Here is a 15,320-nt window from a genome sequence, read left to right on the forward strand (position 1 = left end):
TATACAATGTAATATAAATAATATATAGTTATATATATTTTAAATATATATATAATACACATACACACACACCCAGACAGGACCTGGCAACCTCTCAAAGCAGTGTGGGCACAACTACAGAAAGACAGGCACCAGACAGCACTTCCTGGAGTCTGTACCTCTGTGCCATCCTAAGGAAACAGAAATAGGGGAAGTTCTCTGAGTAACTGCATGTAAGCACTCCTGATTGCCCTCTGGAGAGTCCAGGCTGAATTAAAGAGGCGCTAGATTCAATGCTTGAAAATGAATTGAATGCTTAAAATGAATATATATATATATATATATATGAGTCACTTTGTCACCCAGGTTGGAGTGCAGTGGTGCAATCATGGCTTACTGCAGCTGTGAACTCCTGGGATCAGGTGATCCTCCCGACTCTGCCTTTGGAGTAGCTGGAACCTCAGACATGTGTCACCACATCTGGCTAATTTTTAAATTTTTAAATAGAATCTGGGTCTTGTCATGTTGCCCAGGCTGGTCTCAAACTGCTGAGTTCAAGAGATCCTCCTGCAACGACCTTCCAGAGCGCTGGGATTACAGGCAAGAGCCACTGTGCCCAGCCAGCCAAAACTCTTTAATGAGGATTGGTTTAGCATTTAAAGAGAGAGAGCGAGCAAGCCTCCCATCTGCCTGGCACAGCCCCCTGCCCTCTCATGGTAGTGTAGCTGTTCTCTGAAGAGGCAGGAAGATGCTGGGGTAGGGAGAGGAAAGGTAGTTAGTTGGAGGTGATGAAATGGTCAGAAGAGAGAAAGTAGAAACAGGGCAGGGTTCGGCAGTGCCCATCCGGATTGCTGGTCCCATTGGCTGTGGTCAGCATGGCTGCCTTCTCCTGCTTCACTTCCTGTGGTCACAGAACCCAACTTTTCTGCATCTTCTTAACACTTGCAGAGCTGTGAGATGAAGAATGATTGTGGGGGCTGGGCGTGGTGGCTCATGCCTGTAATCCCAGCACTTTGGGAGGCTTAGGTAGGCGGATCACGAGGTCAGGAGATAGAGACCATCCTAGCTAACATAGTGAAACCAAGTCTCTGCTAAAAATACAAAAAATTAGCCTGGTGTGGTGTTGGGCGACTGTAGTCCCAGCTGCTCGGGAGGCTGAGGCAGGAGAATGGCGTGAACCCAGGAGGTGGAGCTTGCAGTGAGCTAAGATCGTGCCATTGCACTCCAGCCTAGGCGACAGAGGACAGAGTGAGACTCCGTCTCAAAAAAAAAAAAAAATGACCGTGGACCTTTAGGGCAGGAAATGACCTACAGGGTCATCTAAGTCATCTTAGACCTCCTTATAACAGATGGGGAAACTGAGGCCCAGAGAAAGGGTGAGCTACATCCATGGTCATGCAGCAGTGTCATGCCATCTGAGTGCTCATATCCCATGAATGCAGATGCTGTCTTAAAGACTGCGTTTTGGACTGCAGCATGTCAGTAACTCCTCCTTTAGCCAGAAACCTCTTCTTTAAGAGTCAAGTATATATTGTATCTCTAACCAGGAAGAGGCCTGTCTGGAAACAAATGCATGAGCAGCCCAGGTGCTGCCCTAGGAGAGGGTGACTGAGCAGACTGACTGTCATGGCTGGACATGTATGGGAAAAATGGGCACCAAGAAAAGATGTCCATAGATGTGAATAATCTGCATTGTAGGTACACCCAGAGAGGACCTGGCAACCTCTCAAAGCAGTGTAGGCACAACTGTAGAAAGCCAGGCACCAGACAGCACTTCCTGGAGTCCGTACCTCCGTGCCGTCCTGTGGAAAGAGAAATAGGGGAAGTTCTCTGAGTAACTGGATGCGAGCGCTCCTGATTACCCTCTGGAGAGTCCAGGCTGAATTAAAGAGGTGCTGGATTCGATGCTTGAAAATGAATTCTGTGCTTTACTTTCCTCCTGGGTCTTGTGTCCTGGCTGCTCCCATTGATCAACCTCTTGAGACATGTGGGCATGAGGATGGGGGCCGGGATGTAACAGCAGCCCAGGGCCCTTGCCTTGACTCCTTTGGTTTCTCGTGACTCATCATGATCTCCTTCCCCCCAGACTCACACATGCATACTCACACTCAGACACACCCACACACACTGACACATACTCTCTCATGCACACTCACTCTGCCATTATCTTTCTCACTAGCTCCCAGTGCAGCACAGGGACCTAACAATAGTGTTTTCATGCCGTGAGCCCTGCTAACTGGCAAAGCTGGCTCCTTGTCTCTGGTTTAGAGGAAGAGTGGGCTTGGGGTGGAGGAAGGTGGAGGGGATGGTTATGTGGCTCAAGCCTAGGGCCAGTGGCAGGAGAGACTCAAGATCTGTTTTTAAGGACAACATGTCAGCATCTTAACTGGGGCATCCAGCGAGCAGACATCCCTCTTTAAGACCTTAATCCAGGATTAAGAAAAGGTCAGTTACCTCTGCAAAGAGGTGATTTGGAGAGGGGCTTAGTGTCTCCTAATATCCTAGAGTGGGTAGAGGAGTGTAAGCCAGAGTGTGGTCACTGGCCTGTCCCAGGAGCCAGGACTCTCTAGAAATTCCAGGGTGGTACCGAATTCCCTGAGCCTCAGTTTGGCCTTTCTCTTAAACTTTAGCAATGCGTCTTGTCTCCTGTTCACACACAGTCTTCGGTGGTAACTAGTACCATGTCTCCGGTTGGAAAGGGACTCTGCAAAAGACTTGGAGACAGATTTGCCTGCAGGAGTTTTACTGGGAAGTGCTGTTGGGAGCAAAGCTATAAGCAAGTGAGGGAATCAGGATTGGGCCAAGGGAGAAGTTCAACTCTCATGCACCTGAAAGAGACTTTATCCAATTTCATAAAAAATTCTAGAGCTGAGATTGCCCTGCAGGGTTATCCCAAATTGAGGCAAAGGGCAGGTTTTTGTATCCTCTCCTGGACTAGTCATTGGATGCACCGTCTGTCCTCAGGGAGGGACATTTCTTTGGGTGAGGCTGCTTCCTTTAATCCAGGGCAGAGCTCAAAGAGGGACTTAGCTGTGGCCCGTCAGCAGCTATTACTCCAGGCAGCTGCGGAGATGAGTACTTCATTTTGGAAAGGAGTATCAAGCCCAGGCGAAACCTCTACACTATATGGGATGGGGACTCCAGGATGTTGTACTTTGTCTTACATCTGTTCATTCTCACAGTCACCCTTTTACAGAGCAGGTATCATCTCCCCTTGACAGAGGGGACTTCTACTGAGGCAGAGCCAAGTGTGGAAGGTCAGAGGGTAGCTAGGGGCAGACCATGTCCAAAACTTGGTGGCTTGCGGTGGTGGAAAGAACATAGGACTTTGGTGTATATGTGATTATTTAGTCCCTTTCCATGGTAAACCTGGGATTGTGGGCAGATTAAATTACTCTAATTTGCATAATTAAGGCAAATTAGATCCATGCCCATGTTTTTAAGGTTCCCATTCCTATTTGTAGCCACCTCTTGGTAGTTTCTTCATTCATGGCCTTCCTTTTTGGGTAGTTATGTTTGCCCAAAAAGTGGACAACTTGCCTTAGGATATTCCCCAGTGGGTGAGACTCTGAGGCCTGCCCTTGAGCAGTTCCACCCATCATCCTTCTCAATTTTTCACTTTCATTTCCCTATGCCTCTCTGCAGCCCCTGGGCTCCATATATATGCTCCTACTCCACTGACTTCCATCGAATCATGACTACAGATTATTTAATTTATCCTCGTTTTCCCCAGTCCCAATTTTTTCCTCCCCAGGAATCAACTCCATTTCCTTGCCCAGTTCTTTCCACATATGAGGCTTAATGTCCTGATCACACATGGGGCCCTGTGCGTTCTCCTCTGGAGAAGAACACTTTTAGAGCCTGCCATCCTATGTAGATTCTTGCTTGTGGCCATTCAGCACTCTAATTCTGAAAATCTAGAAAAAGGAGGGATTTTTCTTCCCTTTTTATTGTATCCCAGCATATCACCATATTTACCTACACAGAGTTGTCTTCTCTTTCTTTTTATTTTATTTTTTATTTTTTATTTTTTTGAGATGGAATCTCGCTGCGTCACCCTGGCTGGAGTGCAGTGGCACCATCTTGGCTCACTGCAGCCTCCGATTCTCCTGACTCAGCCTCCTGAGCAGCTGGGATTACAGGGGTGCATTACCATGCCCGGCTACTTTTTGTGTTTTTAGTAGAGACAGGGTTTCACCATGCTGGCCAGGCTGTTCTCGAACTCCTGACCTCACAAAGTGCTGGGAGTACAGGCATGAGCCACTGTGCCCAGCCTGTCTTCTCTTTCAAAGACAGCAATTTTCAAAACCAAAAAGATTATAGTAAATGTAATTGGGTTGAATTAAAACCCAATGATCAGAGGAAAGGTAACATGGGAGGATCTGACCATTCTAAATTTGTCTGTTTCTCTAGTCCCTGATGAATGACATCTCGGTATACTGAATAAAGTTGCAGATGTGCTCATAATCTCTTTGACTCAATTTTCTCTTCTGTGAAATTGGAATAATAAGATTAAAGGAGATATGACCTAGTGTGCCCTTCGTAAGGTACCTACCCAACAAGGGCTGGAAATACCTTCTCAATGAATGTTAGCCCTTTTTATGTGGGAAATTATTAAACGAGAGGAAGGATATCTTGGATTAAAAGAAAATTTTAGTAAGTAGAAAATACAGATCACTAGTCTATGTTTTCTAAAGTTATTTTCATACTAAATTACTAGAGAATTAGGTTAAAATAGTATAGACCAATGATTCATAAACATTGCCACATATTTCAATCACTTGGAGATCCTTCAAAAGCTCTGATACCTGGCTCCCACCCCCAGACATTCTTGTTTAGTTGGTTATGTAAAAACTGTCAGATGATTCTGAAGTGCGGCAAAGTTTAGGAACCACTAGTATAGATCATTTGGTGAATTTGTAGTTGATGCTGGCTGAAAATGTAGATTTGGTTATAGTGAACATTTAGAAAAGAAAAAGGTAATACCCAGGAGCCAGTTATTGTATTTGGATAAGACTAAAAGAAGATTGGAAAAGAGAATTGGTGTGCATGGTGAAGTGGGGTTTAACTAATGTGGAGAAGGAGCCCTCACCCTAGTAAGCTCTGTTCCCAGTGAGCTAAGGGCGAAGTGTTTTTATCCTGCTGGGCTGCATTTTGTCCCAGGGAAGGCTTTCATACCCACGTATCCATGTGTACATGATAAAGTTTGACTTAAAGGGTGGGTACCTGATTGAGTGGCAGTTTTGGTTGCTAAAGGGTGAATGTTGTGTTGGAGCCATCTGAATCCTCAACTTCCTCACCCTTCAACCTCCTGGCCATTTCTTGCGTTAGGTTTTAATTATGTAGACATCACTGCTCCTCATGTGAGAGATGCAGTATTAATGAGAGGTCTTGGGTTACAGCTGGGTCAGAGGCAATCAATATTCCCATTTGGACACCCCCGACCCAGCTTCCATGGATTAGAGTCTGAGTTGGGGAACTCAGAGAGGACAGAGTGGACATCTGTGGAACATCAGTTCTCTTGCCTTAATGGCTCATAATGCACAGACTATATCCTAAGCATTAATTCAGGAAAGAGTTATTTAATAGGGTCTCTAGAGTACCTGACGGCCAGTGTATACCACCTCATTTATAATTCAAGAACTGAGTTAAAAGATCTTTAATGACCCCTCCCCTTAAAAAAAACTTTGGTCAGATGTTGACCTCTTTGGCTAACAATCTAGCTTTTTTCCTCTTCCAAACTTCCTGAAAGATTATCTATATACCCTCTGTTTTCGTGACCCTCTTTCAGTCTCAGGCAGTCAGTTGTTTGGGGCAGCACTGCAGAGTCTTGGAGACAAATTGTCTTGGAGACAAATCCTGGTTTCTCTGTTTACTCTGTATGTGATCTGGGAAAATCTTCAGTCACTGAGATGCCTCAGTTTCCTCTTCCATAAAGTAGAGTCAGTGGATAAAAGGAAGGAATATATATTAAAAGTATAAAATCCCTGCCTGACTCATAGTATACTTTAAATGCTTTTAGCCATTTTATTGGAGGAATAACTTGAGGAAGGGATGATGTACTACTCATCTGAGTTTCTTTTTCCTCATCCTTATAGTAGTGTATCAGTGAGGGTCCCATAAGACAGAAACCACACCAATAATTTGAACAGGGAAAATGTAATATTAGGAATCATTGGCTGGGTGCAGTGGCTCATGCATGTAATTCCAGCACTTTGAGCGGCCAAGGTGGGAGGATCGCTTGAGCCCAGGAGTTTGAGACCAACCTGGGCAACATAGGGAGACCCCATCTTTACAAAAAAAAAAAAAAAATGCCGAACATGGTGGTATGTACCTGTAGCCCCAGCTATTCTGGAGGCTGAGGTGGGAGGATTGCTTGAGCCCAGAAGGTTGAGGCTGCAGTGAGCTGAGATCATGCCACTGCGCTCCAGCCAGGGCAACAGAGGGAGACCCTGTCTCAAGAAAGAACGACAAAAGAATCATTAACAAGTAAAAACATGGAAAGGTCTCTGAAGAATGGAGGTATAACAGATGCCTCTTGTTATAACAGATGTAGGGAGCAGCTCCTAGGATTGAGCCAAACACTCACTGAAGGAACAAACTTCTAAGAAGGCTCCTGGCACCTCCTCCAAGCCCAAGACTAAAATTCAGAACTTAATGGAGAGGGTGTGGCCATGGCCTTATGTATGGCACAGAAGGCTCTAGAGGATCTGGGGACTGGGGCACATAAGCTGGAAACTGCCCATTAGGGTATCAGTGAAACTCGTTGGGAGGCTGGTGACTGCCGCAGAAAAGCACCAGAACAAAAGAGGGGAGCCCCTTTTAGTGTCTCCTTAGCGCCCTCTGCTGACAAGATATAACATTGTGCCAGTTGACAAAGAAGAAATGTTGACAGGGCACAGCTCCAGCATCACAAGGCAGGGAAAAGAAGGGTGGATTTGCAGCTGAGGGGCAATACGTGGATACGTAGCCTGAGTAGGAACAATGGGACTTACCTTGTAGTGTTGTGTTGAGGGTTAAATGCAGTATTATAACAAGCACCTTTGGTCTAGATGTTTATTTATGGAAGTAGCATGGTATGGCAAAAAGATGGATTTTATTTTATTTTATTTTATTATAATTTTTTTGAGACAGAGTCTTGCTCTGTCACCCAGGCTGGGGTGCAATGGCACAATCTTGGCTCACTGCAACCTCTGCCTCCTGGGTTCAAGCAATTCTCCTGCCTCAGCCTCCCAAGCAGCTGGGATTACAGGTGCCTGCCACCACACCCAGCTAATTTTTTGTATCTGTAGTAGAGATGGGATTTCACCATGTTGGCCAGGCTGGTCTTGAACTCCTGACCTCAGGTGATCCACCTGCCTCAGCCTTCCAAAGTGCTGGGATTACAGATGTGAGCCACTGCGCCCAGTGGAAAAGATGGATTTTTAGAAATAACTGAGATCATGGGTAAGTATAGGCTTCTGATACTCAGTTTTCTCATCAGTTTGACAAAATACATTTTTTTTTAAATGGAGTTTCGCTCTTTTTACTCAGGCTGGAGCACAATGGAACAATCTCGACTCACCGCAATCTCCATCTCCTGGGTTCAAGTGATTCTCCTGCTTCAGCCCCCTAAATAGCTGGGATTACAGGCACCCACTACCATGGCTGGCTAATTTTTGTATTTTTCTTAGAGACAGAGTTTCATCATGTTGCCCAGCCTGGTCTTGAACTCCTGACCTCAGGTGATCCACCTGCCTCGCCTCCCAAAGTGCTGGGATTACAGGCATAAGCCACTGCGCCTGGCCTGAAATAAATTTTATAAAAGGATAAAAGGCATAAAAGCACTTACCCCTGTACCTGCAATGGTGAATTCTCAGTAACTTGTCGATCCCTGTTTCTCTTCTTTGTATCCCACACACTTCAGAAATCTCCTAAATGACTGTGCTTCAGAAAAGCCCTTGTGATTTGGATGATAGTTTTAAAACAATGAGGTTCACCTTTGCCTGTCATTCTTCATGATTCAACAAATTCAGATTTACGTAAACTGTTTAGAGTGCTATTCTGTAAGAAGTTTTTAAATTTAATTTTATTAGTATGCAGGTAGGATTCAGAGATGTAAGATCTTAGCCTTTATTGTCAACATTTCCCATGCATGTCAACAAAAATTATCAAACACAGGAAGTGAATAAAATACTCTGTAGACACTGACCCTCTTTATATAAAATGTGATTGATCAGGTCTGGGTTGAATGGATTGGTTCAGTTGGATTTGCAGGTGTATCTTAACTTCTCTTTTTTAGCCCTGATTCCTCTAGGGTGGTCTCTGGAAAGTGCTTTTGACACTGCGCAGGACTCTCAGAAACCTCTTTTCCTTTAAGAAATAGAATATAGTGTCAGTTTTCTATATCTGCGAGGGAAAGGTTTAATTCAGAGAAAGGCACCCACTTTTACCTCAGTTTCCTAAATTCATTTACAGAAAAGCAGCTTTTAGAATTTAGGCACCAAATAGCTGTGAAAGTGTGGAGATTGAGTCTGGAGGCATAAGTTCCATCTGTGGAAGTCCCATTGACTTTGTTAGAATTGCAGCATGTACCTGCTCTTGGATCAGCTGGTCACCCCAGAGTTTGTGCTGTCCTTTCAAGAAGGACAAGGGCAGAAAGTATGAGTGCCTCTGTGCGAAATTATGAACATGGTTAGGAAAAAAAGGCCCATGCCTTCCTAATGGTATGTCAGTAGCCCCTTCTTTTCGCACTCAATGTAATGGTTCAGAGTGGGATGCGGGTGAGGCACATTGGGTTTCAGATACAGGCTCTGCTACTTAATAACCATGTATGGTAGGCAAGTTATTAAACTTTCTACCTCTTAGTTTTGTCGTCTGAGAAATGGGAATAATAAGTATTATCCACTTCATATACTGTTGATATAATTCAATGAAATAATTCTTGTCGGGGGTTTAGCAAATTGCACTGCACATAGATAGTACTCTTTTGCTATCATCAGGATAGTTTTGGATTTATTGTAGCTCAAGTGAAGAGCTTCTCAGCATGAAAGGCTTGTATTCTGTAACAGTAGACACAGTCCAGATTCCCTGATTTGCTTATTTTGTTACTTTTCTATTATTTAATGATGTCCATTTTGGGAGGAGCAGGCAGATAACATTTTGGTGACTGAAGAAATAGCACGCACATACTTCATGCATCTTAAGGAACTGAGATCTTTCTTGTATCCAAACTCAAGGCTTCTGAATATCTGTCTCACTACTTTTCACTGTGTTTTTCAACAGTAGCTATTGCTTTTGACCAGTATTGATTATAGTAGCTTCAGTTTACTGGACAGATACATACTATGTGTCAGATGCAGCGAGAAGCAGGTTGCATGTATTTACATCATTTAATCCTCACGCTTTCCATTAAAATTGTTATTTTTGTGACTAAAGATTGAAAGATCAGAAACTTAGTGAAGCTAACTTTTCAAAGGGCACAGAAGAAGTAATTAATAGGACTAACATTTGAAGTCATATTTGTCTGGTCCGTGACATACAGTTTTAACCCATTGCATTTAATACAAACCATGAAAATAGTAACAATGTAAGCCTGCATATAGCTGTACATTTTGTAATAGAAGAAGGAAAGTCCCCCCAAAATTAGCACAACTTGTTCAAAATTACATAGTAAGTGAGTGGGGAAGCTAGGACTAGATCTCTGGCCACTTGATTCCACCAACCCCTGTGTTTATGCCTTAATGGAGGAAAGGACATTCGGGGCAACTTTTTTTTTTTTTTTTTTTTTTAATGCAGAATCTTGCTCTGTCACCCAGGCTGGAGTGCAGTGGTGTGATCTTGGCTCACTGCAGCCTCTGCCTCCTGGGTTCAAGAGATCCTCCTGCCTCAGCCTCCCGAGTAGCTGGGATTACAGGTGCATGCCACCATGCCTGGCTAATTTTTGTATTTTTAGTAGACATGGGGTTTCACCACGTTGGGCAGGCTCATCTAAAACTCCTGAGTTCAAGTGATCCACCCGCCTCAGCCTCCCAAACTGCTGAGATTACAGGCATGAGCCACCATGCCCAACCCAAAGATATTTACTGAATATGTGTGTACCCAGTATTCCTACATGTTGGAGGGACATGAAAGAAAAAATAGCCTACAATCTTCTCAGGATGTAAAACCAACAGAGGACAACATAATTTGCAATTAAGTTCTAAATGTATACTATAAGGGCAGGGGCAGCGGAGGTACCCAACTATTCTTGGGTGCTTTCACATGCTTTTCTTGACTTCATCATCTGTTCAACAGTACAAAGGAGGAAATATGTAGTATTAGCATTTTCAGATGAAGAAACTGAGTCTGAGATGAGAGTAGGTGGGTGACCAGCAGGCAGTGCAACTCAGCTTTGGTTCCAGATCTGACTCTAGTCCAAGATCTTTCTGTGGATTAACAGAGAAGAGCCAGATAGGCATTTCAGAAGAGGTCGGACTTGAGCCAGACAAGGAGGGATGGCTGAAATTGGGGCATCGCCAATATACCTTTCTTTGGAGCTGGGATTCCTCTCGGTAACGGAGGTAGGGCCAGACAACCCAGACCTATCTGCTTCCAGATACTGTGAGGCTGCTGTTCTATCAACGGGCTGCAGACAGAAGCAATCCTAGAAAGGCTTTTCATGATGAGCCTGCAGGGGCTGGCCCTCCCAGAATGAGACATTTTGCCAACAGATGCCCAAGAAATATTAGCTCTCAGCATGAGTTTGAGCAGGATGCAGGTGACATCAATGGATTATAATTACTATTCACCTTCAGCATGTTTTCCTGTGCAGCTGTGGTGGACAGACAAAACTGTCTTTTTGGAAGATTCAAAGCATGAGAATGCGTAAGCCAAACATTTGCTGTTCAGGGTGGTCCTGGAATAGCAATGTGGGCGTTGCCTGGGGGTTTGTTAGAAAGGCTGACTTTTGGGTGGTCCCCTAGACCTGCTCTTTCAGAATCTGTGGGTGAAGAAGATTCTTAGGGGATTAAAGTTTCTGAAGCACTGAGCTAACCATCTTCATTGTTAGTGCTACATCCCTCAAGAGATGACGGTGGTTCTCAAATAGTTGGGACACTGTTTGTCTCACTAATTGTGAGACAATTAGTTAATTGCCATGGGTCTAGAGGCAGGTGATCTGGATTCCCAGCTTTGCCTCTTTCTACATGGGACCTTCACTTTTCCAGGACTCAGCTTCCAGATCCACTAAACAGGTCAGTATTTAGGTGATTGTGGTGGGAATGAAATGATTGAATGTGGGCAAAATGCTTTGTAAACCATGAATGACTTTCAAAATATTATTAATATCGTTGCTGAATAGAATACCTCGCACTGCCAGAACATTCCTCTGGGGGCTGTCTGAGTACTAATACTGCATTTCAGTGAATGGACAGAGAAAAAAAAAACACTTTTAAGAAAGGTGCAGCTTAGACTTAGAAGACTCAGGCGACTCTGCTTTGTCACCAATGTAAGTGCTTTCCCTGAGTGTTACTCTTGCCATCTGTGACAGCCGGACCTGCCGGAGAGGCGAGCATCCTGGAAGTCTGGGAGCCGCTACACTGAAGAGGCCCTCGGCCATCTTTTCTTGTGGATTGTGGTCTCAGTGCTGGTCTCCTCTCTTCCTCCTCTCCCAGGGCTCAGGCCGTGAGAGCAGCCCTCATCCTTTGAAGGATGCAGGACTCTCTTTAGAGTCAGGCACCTGTGTTTTTATTTAGTGTCACCTCCTTGATATAAGTCGACCTAGTAGGCAGCACCTGCGAAATAATTGGTGGCAGTGAAGGGAGCAGAGTCTCCTGGGAACATGGTCTTGTATTTTGTGGGATTGAGGGTGAAAAGGAAATAACCCTGCCCCGCGCAGCCCCAGCGGCTCTGTCTTCCACGCTGGCATGAATAATTGAGCTCCGGCAAGCTGACTGCACCAAAGAGTTGCATTATGTAAACCGGCAGGCGACGCGTGTGCGTGTGTGCGCGTGTGCGTGTCTGCGCGCAAGAGGGGTGCGTGTCTGAGTGTGTCTGTGCGCCTGTGCGCGTGCGTGCCTGAGCTCAGAACAGCTGTCTGTGAGGGAGTCGGAGGAGAGAGAGAAAGGGAGCCAGGGAGAGAGAGAAAGGGACTTCTGTAAGGCGGCACGACCACACCAAATAACAGCCGCAGAGGGAGGTGGGGGAGAGGGAAATAAAGGGGAGTCATGCTTAAAATTCCACAGCGGTGTGAAACAGCAGAGCAAAGAAGCGCCCCCAGCTTCTGAGAGCCCTGGCCCGAGTCCCCTCCCCCGTTAGAAACAGGGCTTTGGGATGGTCATGGAGGTGAGTGCCCTCCAGCCTCCTCAGGGCCCCCGCTCCCCGCCCCCACCCCCCACTGCCCAATGCATGAATGAATGAGTTCCTCTCTGCACTGCACTCTGCTACTGTTCCTACCTAATGGCTTCCAGGTTAGTGCTAACTCGTGCTGACGCTTGTGTGCGTGTGTGTGTGTGTGTGTGTGTGTGTGTGTGAGTCTATATTTGTTTCCTCGTGGGATTTTTTGGAAGGGATGGCTCTGTCCTGGGGTCCGGATGGGGCCCTGGGGGCTTTGGTGAAGACCTGTCTTTCTGGTTGTGTGCTTTTCCCATCTGACGCAGGCTGCTCAGAGCTGCCAAGAACACAAACCTTTCAAGGCGGAGTAAATCCGGAGTCCATGTTGTTTGCTTCTGTTTTCTGTTCTGGGGATCCGAAAGCAGCCAGTGTGACATCATGCTGCAGAGATGCCACCTTCTTTTCCCTCCCTAGCCTTTTCTCTTCTCCTGTGTAGTAGCACTGCTTGAGCTGAGCTCTGGATCACGGAGTGGTGGCCCTGGGGTGGGCTGGAGGGAAAGGCTGGGTTGAGGGTGATGATGGTCTCCTTGTCCAGCAAGACTTATTCAGGGCCCTCTAACTTGGAGAAAGGAGGGCAGAGGAATGAATTAGTGGCACGATACGTCATGGAGAATTGGCCGAGAGTTTCTGGGGGAGGTGTGGACAGGCCATGTGCTCCTGTTCCCCACCTGCTGGCTTCCCTCCGCAGTGCCTCAGGCGGGGGGTAGGAGCTGGCCAGAGCTGTGGTCAGGAAGATATGGACAGACACTGCTTATGCCACAGGGAGAGGGCCATGGGACAGATGGATCTGGCTAGCAGAAGGAGAGGGTGACAGGGGAAGTTGATAGCTCTCATCTCAGAGAAATAAAGGGATTTGTTTATTCTTTGGCTTAGCCAGCATTTGGCACAGAGATTTGCTATGTATTTTGAGAAAATAGCTACCCAGTGGCTGGGCCTTACTCCCCCACACCTCCTCGCATTGTTAGTTATTTGCTTGATTTAGGAAGTGGAGGGCTGGGGGAGGACTTGGAGCTTGCTCTCTCCCTGGGGCCTCAGCCAAGAGCTCAGGCAGGGCTAGAGAAAGCCATCTTTGCCTCTTCTCTGACACTTGCTTGCACACTCTGCTCTGGGGAGACCCCCTCGCTCCTCTACCTCCTGCCTTTCCTCCCTCCGCAGCTGACCTTGAATAGTGGTCATATGTCTAGCCTTTGCCTTGGATAGCGCTCGGCAGGTTAGAGAAGTTTGGGACCAAGATGAAAAAAGCTGGCCTTGGAAGAAGGGTAAGGGAAAGGGATGTTTTTGGGAGCTACTTGTAGCAGGAGATTGATAATGTCAAGGCCATGATTAAAAAGTAGTGCCCCCTGAGAATTGGGGGTGGGTGGGGAATGGAGAATCAGCTAGTCGGGTTACCTCTGTAGACATTTAAGCAACTGCAAAACAATCACTTGTGGAAAGAATGAAGGAATAAAAGCTGTCATCACCTAGAAGGAAAACTCCTGGTTGGGTGTGCTGGCTCATGCCTGTAATCCCAGCACTTAGGGAGCTGAGGTGGGAGGATCGCTTGAGCCTAGGAGTTCAAGACCAGCCTGGGCAACATAGCAAGACCCTGCCTCTGTTTAATAATAATTTTTTAAAAAGCCTAAAACTAAACACCTCCCACACCCGCTCCCAGCTTCTCTCTTTTCTGGCCCTACAAATTTCCTCTGCTGACAAGAACAAGCCTGCAGCGCTTTCCCCCAGTGGTTGGGATGCAGGCAGCCTCCCCTTGACCTTCTCAAGGTCTTTTCTGTTTAGACCAGAGGCCAGCAGACTGTTTTGGTACAGACCCAGATAGTCAATACTGGGGGCCTTGTGGACCAGGTTGTCTCAGCTACTCAATTCTGCTTTGCACAGTGGAAGCAGTCGTGGACAATTTATGAACGAACGAGCATGGCTGTGTTCCCAATAAAACTTTATTTATGGACTCTGAAATGTGGATTTCCTATCATGTTCACATGTCACAAAATATTCTCCAGATGTTTTTCAGCCACTTAAAAATGCAAACACCATTCCTATGTCCAGATAAGAGACTCCTAAGGTCTGTGGTTTTGCATCTGGCCTAGAGATACTTATAAAAACACTCAGAATTATAGTGTAACCTGAGTTGGGGTAAAATTGTTCATCCTTCTGCCGAAACTTGGATTTGTCTCGTTGGCGGAAGTGGTGGGGGGTGTTTGCTTCTTGGAGGGATATGCACCGCACTTAGCCTACAGGATGAAGTTGAAGCACTATACCCAGAGACTCATAAAGGAACAGTGAGTAATTTCTTGATTCTTTTGATTCAGAAAATGACTGAAAATATGTGTTTGCGTTATCACTTCCAAAGCAGGTGAAGTGATGATTCTGCTCTATTCTGAGCTGCTCAGACCACTTTTCTCTGCAGTATTACAACTATGTCTGGGCTTCATAGTTAAAAAAGTTGAGATCACCCGGACTCCATTCAGAGGAGAAGGAATCCAGTCGCTGGCTAAGGGAGCCATGTTAATGTGAGAGTCCAGTAGGTCCAGAGAAGGCGTGAGAGCCACATGAAAATGTCACGTGGAGGAGAAATTAGATTTGTTCTGTGGCTCACAAGGGAGTAGGATAGGACCTCTGGTAGGAAGCCGCAGGAAACGGTTTGAGCTTAAAATAAAAACTATCAGAATTGTCCCAAGGTGCAATGAGTTATACATCAATTAGCGACTGTCCCTTGAGAGCTAAAGATTGGGTGGTCATGTTGTAGGAGAAGTGATTTTTAACTTCAGAGAATAGGTTTGAGGAAGTAGAATTGTTTCACCCCAAGAAAGGAGGATAGGAACAGAGGAGGGGTTATAACTGATGAACTGACCTGCAGTCTAGGATAGCTGGAATAAAAGAAAATGGTATTAAGTGCAATATAACAGAGGGTTTTTTTTTTTTGGTTGTTGGTTGGTTGGTTTTTTAATAGACATATCTATAAAAAGCAGCCGGGTGCGGTGGCTCAAGCCTGTAAT

At 45.7% G+C, this 15,320-nt stretch overlaps 1 protein-coding gene across 4 annotated transcripts in view; it reads left to right on the top strand.

Annotated features, from left to right (window-relative positions):
* The window catches only part of GRAMD1B (GRAM domain containing 1B), a 99,243-nt gene that overhangs the window by 23,997 nt on the left and 59,926 nt on the right, over positions 1–15,320 (top strand). Inside the window, exon 1 of one of the 4 annotated variants that reach the window (XM_011927002.1) lies at positions 12,197–12,282. The exons of the other annotated variants lie outside the window; for them this stretch is intronic. The gene's annotated coding sequence lies outside the window, so the exon portion shown is untranslated. Of the gene's footprint in view, positions 1–12,196; positions 12,283–15,320 lie in introns of those variants that run through there. 4 annotated transcript variants of the gene reach the window in all.

Source organism: Colobus angolensis, unplaced genomic scaffold (assembly GCF_000951035.1).
Source record: "Colobus angolensis palliatus isolate OR3802 unplaced genomic scaffold, Cang.pa_1.0 Scaffold7, whole genome shotgun sequence".
Classification (NCBI taxonomy): Eukaryota; Metazoa; Chordata; class Mammalia; order Primates; family Cercopithecidae; genus Colobus; species Colobus angolensis.